The sequence below is a fragment of the Phalangium opilio genome, unplaced genomic scaffold (genome assembly GCF_054372755.1).
Source record: "Phalangium opilio isolate 3A_F unplaced genomic scaffold, DU_Popi_V2 ptg000002l_1, whole genome shotgun sequence".
NCBI classification, from domain to species: Eukaryota; Metazoa; Arthropoda; class Arachnida; order Opiliones; family Phalangiidae; genus Phalangium; species Phalangium opilio.
Window position 1 is genome coordinate 16,869,247 of NW_028324144.1, and position 9,457 is coordinate 16,878,703.

Here is a 9,457-nt window from a genome sequence, read left to right on the forward strand (position 1 = left end):
TTTCGGTACACTTTTGAATGCATTTTTTTCTGAACAAATTTTTGACCGAATTCAGCTTAATTACCTATAAAATACTCATTAAAAGTTATTTCATCTCGATTGATCGATAAATAAAAATGTACCTCGATTTTAAATACCATTTTCAAAATCGACGTTTCTCGACCAAAGATGCACATTTTGAGAATTTTTTCACTATTTTCAAATATAACCACTGAAACCATTATTTTTGTATTTTTTGCTTTAATTCAAGCAAATGTAACTATATTCATTCAAAAAACTGTTCAAATTCAATCTTCAGTAAGAAATCGTGTTCACGGATTTTGTATCTAGAAGAAAAAAAACATGCGATTTTTTCGGTACACTTGTGAATGCATCTTTTTCCTGACAAATTTTTGAACGAATTCAGCTTAATTACCTATAAAATACTCCTTAAAAGTGATTTCATCTTGATTGATCAATAAATAAAATTATACCTCGATTTGTAATACCATTTTCAAAATCGACGTTTCTCGACCAGAGAAGCTTATTTTGAGAATTTTATCATTATTTTCAAATATACCCACTGAAACCATTATTTTTGTATTTTTTGCTTTAATTCAAGCAAATGTAACGATATTCATTCAAAAAACTGTTCAAATTCAATTTTCAGTAAGAAATCGTGTTCACGGATTTTGTATCTAGAAGAAAAAAAACATGCGATTTTTTCGGTACACTTGTGAATGCATCTTTTTCTGGACAAATTTTTGACTGAATTCAGCTTAATAACCTATAAAATACTCCTTAAAAGTGATTTCATCTTGATTGATCAATAAATAAAAATATACCTCGATTTTTAATACCATTTTCAAAATCGACGTTTCTCGACCAGAGAAGCTTATTTTGAGAATTTTTTCATTATTTTCAAATATAACCACTGAAACCATTATTTTTGTATTTTTTGCTTTAATTCAAGCAAATGTAACGATATTCATTCAAAAAACTGTTCAAATTCAATTTTCAGTAAGAAATCGTGTTCACGGATTTTGTATCTAGAAGAAAAAAAACATGCGATTTTTTCGGTACACTTTTGAATGCATTTTTTTCTGAACAAATTTTTGACCGAATTCAGCTTAATTACCTATAAAATACTCATTAAAAGTTATTTCATCTCGATTGATCAATAAATAAAAATGTACCTAGATTTTAAATACCATTTTCAAAATCGACGTTTCTCGACCAAAGAAGCACATTTTGAGAATTTTTTCATTATTTTCAAATATAACCACTGAAACCATTATTTTTGTATTTTTTGCTTTAATTCAAGCAAATGTAACGATATTCATTCAAAAAACTGTTCAAATTCAATTTTCAGTAAGAAATCGTGTTCACGGATTTTGTATCTAGAAGAATAAAAACATGCGATTTTTTCGGGACACTTTTGAATGCATTTTTTTCTGGACAAATTTTTGAACGAATTCAGCTTAGTTACCTATAAAATACTCATTAAAAGTTATTTCATCTCGATTGATCAATAAATAAAAATGTACCTCGATTTTAAATACCATTTTCAAAATCGACGTTTCTCGACCAAAGAAGCTTATTTTGAGAATTTTTTCATTATTTTCAAATATAACCACTGAAACCATTATTTTTGTATTTTTTGCTTTAATTCAAGCAAATGTAACGATATTCATTCAAAAAACTGTTCAAATTCAATTTTCAGTAAGAAATCGTGTTCACGGATTTTGTATCTAGAAGAAAAAAAACATGCGATTTTTTCGGTACACTTTTGAATGCATTTTTTTCTGGACAAATTTTTGACCGAATTCAGCTTAATAACCTATAAAATACTCCTTAAAAGTCCTTTCATTTTGATTGATCAATAAATAAAAATATACCTCGATTTTTAATACCATTTTCAAAATCGACGTTTCTCGACCAGAGAAGCACATTTTGAGAATTTTTTCACTATTTTCAAATATAACCACTGAAACCATTAATTTTGTATTTTTTGCTTTAATTCAAGCAAATGTAACGATATTCATTCAAAAAACTGTTCAAATTCAATTTTCAGTAAGAAATCGTGTTCACGGATTTTGTATCTAGAAGAAAAAAAACATGCGATTTTTTCGGTACACTTTTGAATGCATTTTTGTCAGGACAAATTTTTGACCGAATTCAGCTTAATTACCTATAAAATACTCCTTAAAAGTGATTTCATCTTGATTGATCAATAAATAAAAATATACCTCGATTTTTAATACCATTTTCAAAATCGACGTTTCTCGACCAGAAAAGCTTATTTTGAGAATTTTTTCATTATTTTCAAATATAACCACTGAAACCATTATTTTTGTATTTTTTGCTTTAATTCAAGCAAATGTAACGATATTCATTCAAAAAACTATTCAAATTCAATTTTCAGTAAGAAATCGTGTTCACGGATTTTGTATCTAGAAGAAAAAAAACATGCGATTTTTTCGGTACACTTTTGAATGCATTTTTTCCTGACAAATTTTTGAACGAATTCAGCTTAATTACCTATAAAATACTCCTTAAAAGTGATTTCATCTTGATTGATCAATAAATAAAATTATACCTCGATTTGTAATACCATTTTCAAAATCGACGTTTCTCGACCAGAGAAGCTTATTTTGAGAATTTTATCATTATTTTCAAATATACCCACTGAAACCATTATTTTTGTATTTTTTGCTTTAATTCAAGCAAATGTAACGATATTCATTCAAAAAACTGTTCAAATTCAATTTTCAGTAAGAAATCGTGTTCACGGATTTTGTATCTAGAAGAAAAAAAACATGCGATTTTTTCGGTACACATGTGAATGCATCTTTTTCTAAACAAATTTTTGACTGAATTCAGCTTAATAACCTATAAAATACTCCTTAAAAGTGATTTCATCTTGATTGATCAATAAATAAAAATATACCTCGATTTTTAATACCATTTTCAAAATCGACGTTTCTCGACCAGAGAAGCTTATTTTGAGAATTTTTTCATTATTTTCAAATATAACCACTGAAACCATTATTTATGTATTTTTTGCTTTAATTCAAGCAAATGTAACGATATTCATTCAAAAAACTGTTCAAATTCAATTTTCAGTAAGAAATCGTGTTCACGGATTTTGTATCTAGAAGAAAAAAAACATGCGATTTTTTCGGTACACTTTTGAAAGCATTTTTTCTGGACAAATTTTTGACCGAATTCAGCTTAATAACCTATAAAATACTCCTTAAAAGTGATTTCATCTTGATTGATCAATAAATAAAAATATACCTCGACTTTTAATACCATTTTCAAAATCGACGTTTCTCGACCAGAGAAGCTTATTTTGAGAATTTTTTCATTATTTTCAAATATAACCACTGAAACCATTATTTTTGTATTTTTTGCTTTAATTCAAGCAAATGTAACGATATTCATTCAAAAAACGATTCAAATTCAATTTTCAGTAAGAAATCGTGTTCACGGATTTTGTATCTAGAAGAAAAAAAACATGCGATTTTTTCGGTACACTTTTGAATGCATTTTTTCTGGACAAATTTTTGACCGAATTCAGCTTAATAACCTATAAAATACTCCTTAAAAGTGATTTCATCTTGATTGATCAATAAATAAAAATATACCTCGACTTTTAATACCATTTTCAAAATCGACGTTTCTCGACCAGAGAAGCTTATTTTGAGAATTTTTTCATTATTTTCAAATATAACCACTGAAACCATTATTTTTGTATGTTTTGCTTTAATTCAAGCAAATGTAACGATATTCATTCAAAAAACTGTTCAAATTCAATCTTCAGTAAGAAATCGTGTTCACGGATTTTTTAACTAGAAGAAAAAAAACATGCGATTTTTTCGGTACACTTTTGAATGCATTTTTTCCTGACAAATTTTTGAACGAATTCGGCTTAGTTACCTATAAAATACTCCTTAAAAGTGATTTCATCTTGATTGATCAATAAATAAAATTATACCTCGATTTGTAATACCATTTTCAAAATCGACGTTTCTCGACCAGAGAAGCTTATTTGGAGAATTTTATCATTATTTTCAAATATACCCACTGAAACCATTATTTTTGTATTTTTTGCTTTAATTCAAGCAAATGTAACGATATTCATTCAAAAAACTGTTCAAATTCAATTTTCAGTAAGAAATCGTGTTCACGGATTTTGTATCTAGAAGAAAAAAAACATGCGATTTTTTCGGTACACTTGTGAATGCATCTTTTTCTGGACAAATTTTTGACTGAATTCAGCTTAATAACCTATAAAATACTCCTTAAAAGTGATTTCATCTTGATTGATCAATAAATAAAAATATACCTCGATTTTTAATACCATTTTCAAAATCGACGTTTCTCGACCAGAGAAGCTTATTTTGAGAATTTTTTCATTATTTTCAAATATAACCACTGAAACCATTATTTTTGTATTTTTTGCTTTAATTCAAGCAAATGTAACGATATTCATTCAAAAAACTGTTCAAATTCAATCTTCAGTAAGAAATCGTGTTCACGGATTTTTTAACTAGAAGAAAAAAAACATGCGATTTTTTCGGTACACTTTTGAATGCATTTTTTCCTGACAAATTTTTGAACGAATTCGGCTTAATAACCTATAAAATACTCCTTAAAAGTGATTTCATCTTGATTGATCAATAAATAAAAATATACCTCGATTTTTAATACCATTTTCAAAATCGACGTTTCTCGACCAGAGAAGCTTATTTTGAGAATTTTTTCATTATTTTCAAATATAACCACTGAAACCATTATTTTTGTATGTTTTGCTTTAATTCAAGCAAATGTAACGATATTCATTCAAAAAACTGTTCAAATTCAATCTTCAGTAAGAAATCGTGTTCACGGATTTTTTAACTAGAAGAAAAAAAACATGCGATTTTTTCGGTACACTTTTGAATGCATTTTTTCCTGACAAATTTTTGAACGAATTCGGCTTAGTTACCTATAAAATACTCCTTAAAAGTGATTTCATCTTGATTGATCAATAAATAAAATTATACCTCGATTTGTAATACCATTTTCAAAATCGACGTTTCTCGACCAGAGAAGCTTATTTGGAGAATTTTATCATTATTTTCAAATATACCCACTGAAACCATTATTTTTGTATTTTTTGCTTTAATTCAAGCAAATGTAACGATATTCATTCAAAAAACTGTTCAAATTCAATTTTCAGTAAGAAATCGTGTTCACGGATTTTGTATCTAGAAGAAAAAAAACATGCGATTTTTTCGGTACACTTGTGAATGCATCTTTTTCTGGACAAATTTTTGACTGAATTCAGCTTAATAACCTATTAAATACTCCTTAAAAGTGATTTCATCTTGATTGATCAATAAATAAAAATATACCTCGATTTTTAATACCATTTTCAAAATCGACGTTTCTCGACCAGAGAAGCTTATTTTGAGAATTCTTTCATTATTTTCAAATATAACCACTGAAACCATTATTTTTGTATTTTTTGCTTTAATTCAAGCAAATGTAACGATATTCATTCAAAAAACTGTTCAAATTCAATTTTCAGTAAGAAATCGTGTTCACGGATTTTGTATCTAGAAGAAAAAAACATGCGATTTTTTCGGTACACTTGTGAATGCATCTTTTTCTGGACAAATTTTTGACTGAATTCAGCTTAATAACCTATAAAATACTCCTTAAAAGTGATTTCATCTTGATTGATCAATAAATTAAAATATACCTCGATTTTTAATACCATTTTCAAAATCGACGTTTCTCGACCAGAGAAGCTTATTTTGAGAATTTTTTCATTATTTTCAAATATAACCACTGAAACCATTATTTTTGAATTTTTTGCTTTAATTCAAGCAAATGTAACGATATTCATTCAAAAAACTGTTCAAATTCAATTTTCAGTAAGAAATCGTGTTCACGGATTTTGTATCTAGAAGAAAAAAAACATGCGATTTTTTCGGTACACTTTGAACCTTTCAATGGTATTAATATGAACCATTTTTAAAGGTTCAATATTGAACCATTTTTAAAGGTTCAATATTGAACCATTTTTAGAGGTTCAATATTGAACCATTTTAAAGGGTTCGTATTCAAACCATAAATGGTTGGCCCTGGGTTGCATGACTTTGAACCTCAAATGGTTAAATAATGTCCCTTTTTTATTAACAGTGTAACTGACGACCGAGAAAATTTTGAACACCTGATTTCAGATTTCAAATGACTTCAATTGAACTATCAATTCATTTGACTTCAAAGACTTCACTAACTGTATTTGATTTCAAATGACTTCATTAAAATTTAAAAAGACTTCAAGTGACTTCAATACAATTTATAAAGACTTCAAGTGACTTCAATACAATTTTTAAAGACTTCAAGTGAATTCAATATAATTTATAGACTTCAATATGACTTCAACATATTTTATAGGCTTCAATGTGACTTTAATTTAGTTTGTAAAGATTTCAAGTGACTTCAACATAATTTAAAGACTTCAAGTGACTTCAATATAATATGTGAAGACTTCTAGTGACTTCAACATAAGTTAGTGACTTCAATAGAATTTATAGACTAGAGCCGATTTCTATTTTAGCTCAAGACTTCATTAAATTGCAATAATTGAAAAGTATCTATGTACTTTGCTATCAAGTACTAAGGTGCAGAGCAACCAAAAGCAAGTATCGATGCTGAATTATATGGCGCAGATACAAGCCCGAATAGTATTAGTCCATTTGATCGCCGCTTATCTCACTCTAAAGAAATCTGCGGCGTTATACGCGGGAAAAATAGGATCACGTGATCGGCCGCCATTTACGGAAAGAACATTTTATATGGCATAGCTAACTCGATCACGTTCGTGGGCGCGTGGGCTGTGTTTTTGAAAGTGATTATCGTCTGATTCATACTCGGATTCATGGTTCAGAGAACTAGATGGCGCAATTTTTAAATAGGCAGCTTTTATGTCGTATTCTCTGACTTTTTATTATTTTCTTACACGTTTCGAAATTAAGGTTCCCAATTTATATTATTAAGCCAATAGGTGACTATATTAAGTATTTGGTCTTGCTGAACTTGTTGAAAATAAGAAATCGTCATCACGCCGCAATTTTATACGTGACTTGACACGTGATTTATAGTAGAATGCGCGAGATGAAATTTGTTTTCAAACTATCCTTCAACATGAAAACAAATTTCCTCACGCGCATTCTTTATCCATGATCTTATGATTCTGAGCGCGAGCGCCATTTCTCCAGACTAGATACGTCACTCCACAGTGACGATTTGTTATAATTTTCAATTAACTAATCCTTCTTTTATATATTTACCTAACAAAAATATATCGTTTACGAATATTCTTTGAAAACGGAATGATTAGCCGCCGACAATAAGTCCAAAAAGGCAAAAAATACTGGGGGAAAGTGTCTGGCACGAGGGTAAGATTGCATTGCACCTCCAAAAACGGCCGAAAATTGAGTGCCCTCTGTAGAGGAGGCGTTACTCCAAAACGGACCAAGACTCTTGAAAATAATAATTGTAGAAGAGGAAATTTCCTGCTACGATTTTCCAAAAAAAAACCCTGCAAACCTTAAACAATACTGTCGTATTTTTTGACTAACATAAGCTTTGAAGCTTGACCGCAAACATTAGAAGTGAAGTGCGAAAGAACCTCAAAATTTCTCAAAGTAAGCTTATCACTAGTGTATGTATTGTCCCAATCAGGTGGAATATCGTTCCATTCCAAACCTAGCGACCCTGTTGATGAGGAATTATTACTCCCATTCTTTGTGAATATTAATAATCGCCTTCAAAAATACTATCATCTATTATTATAATCAGGTTTTGGAAACCATTCTGTTTTGGATTTTGTACTATACTCTGTAGATAGTCCCTTTTTATCCGAGCTGAGCCTCCAAAAACACGTTTAGATACACCAAACTCAGGTTCAAACGGTTGGTTTTTCCACGCTAAACCCTTTTTCGTGACTTCACTCTAAAAACTTGTATGAGAAAGTAGGGATGTCAACTTCCCTGAAAAAAACCGGTTTTCGGTTAACCGATTAATAAAATGGCCGGTTTAACCGATTCAAAAAACTGGACAAAAAACCGATTTTTATCCGGTCGTTCATGATAAATGTTGAAAAATGCGATACTCCAACGTAAACTCAAAGACCAAATATTAGTACCGAGTAGTTAGTACCAATAGGTGTTAAGTAATGCAGTTTGTCATTGGCATTCTAGAATAGGCCAATGAGAAATTATTCGACAGATGGAGTAATTTTCTTGGAGTGAGAACGAAAGTTCCATTAAAATTGCATTATACGCATCTATGTCTCCTTTGATATTGCTCCAAGGTGGTAGATTGTTAGCAGCCGCGTTAGCAGCCAACCGAAGCTAAGTAACATTAAGTGACGAAAATGGAAAACTTTTAAATGTGTGAATTAAAAAACACAGATTCGGTTTTCATTTTAAAAAACCGATTAAAACCGAACATTTTAAAAACCGGTTTTTGACATCCCTATGAGAAAGACCTGGCTACCCTAGCAGGCAATGGAATAAATTTAGTTGTTTTTGTTATTAAACTCTGGACTTTTACTTTAGTTGTTAAAACTCGGACTTTCATCCTCGAACCAACTCTTGGTTTAGTGATTTTTAATCTATCTTAGAAACCTTGTCTATCAGTCGGCGAGGTTTTTAGTGCCTAATTATCTCTCCCCCCTTCAAATGAACTATTTCACCCCCACAGACCCAAGAGACTTCGCGGGACTTCAAGAGATTTCCAAGAGACTTTCGAGAGACTTCGAGAGATTTCCAAGAGACTTCGCGGGACTTCAAGCGATTTCCAAGGGACTTCCCGTGACTTCAAGGGATTCTCTAGGGACTTCCTAAGACTTCCGCGATTTCAACCAAATTTTGCGATTTATAGAGAATTCAAAAATAATTTATGGACTTCAATCGTGATTTCAAAAATTTTGTACACCTGATTTCACAAGTGGTTTCCCCCTCGCTGACGACCATTTAATTTGTGGGCTTCCGTGGCGCAATGGTTAGCGCGCTCGGCTGCTAACCGAAAGATTGGTGGTTCGAGCCCACCCGGGAGCGGTGTTGTGAGATCTCAAATGTAACGTAAAAAGCCAAAGTTTTTCCACATTACCTGACAACATTTTATATTCTAAGCTTCCGTGGCGCAATGCTTAGTGTGTTTGGCTGTTAACCGAAAGGTTGGTGGTTCGAGCCCATCCGGGAGCGGTGTTCTGAGGCCTCAGATAAAACGTAAAAAGTTCCACAATACCTGACGAACATTTAATTTTTGGGCTTCCGTGAATCAATGAAATTCGCGTTCGGCTTTTAACCGATAGTTTGGTGGTTCAAGCACATCCGGGACCGTGTTGTGTGATCTCAAATGTAACGTAAAAAGCTAAAGTTTTTCCAAAAGACCTGACGAACATTTCATTTTT

General features: G+C 30.8%; 1 non-coding gene across 1 annotated transcript; it reads left to right on the forward strand.

Moving 5' to 3' along the window:
* Positions 1 to 9,028: 9,028 nt before the first annotated feature.
* Positions 9,029 to 9,101, forward strand: TRNAS-GCU (transfer RNA serine (anticodon GCU)). The gene has a single exon. It is a non-coding gene; the product is annotated as a tRNA-Ser (tRNA).
* The last annotated feature ends 356 nt before the right edge of the window (positions 9,102 to 9,457 follow it).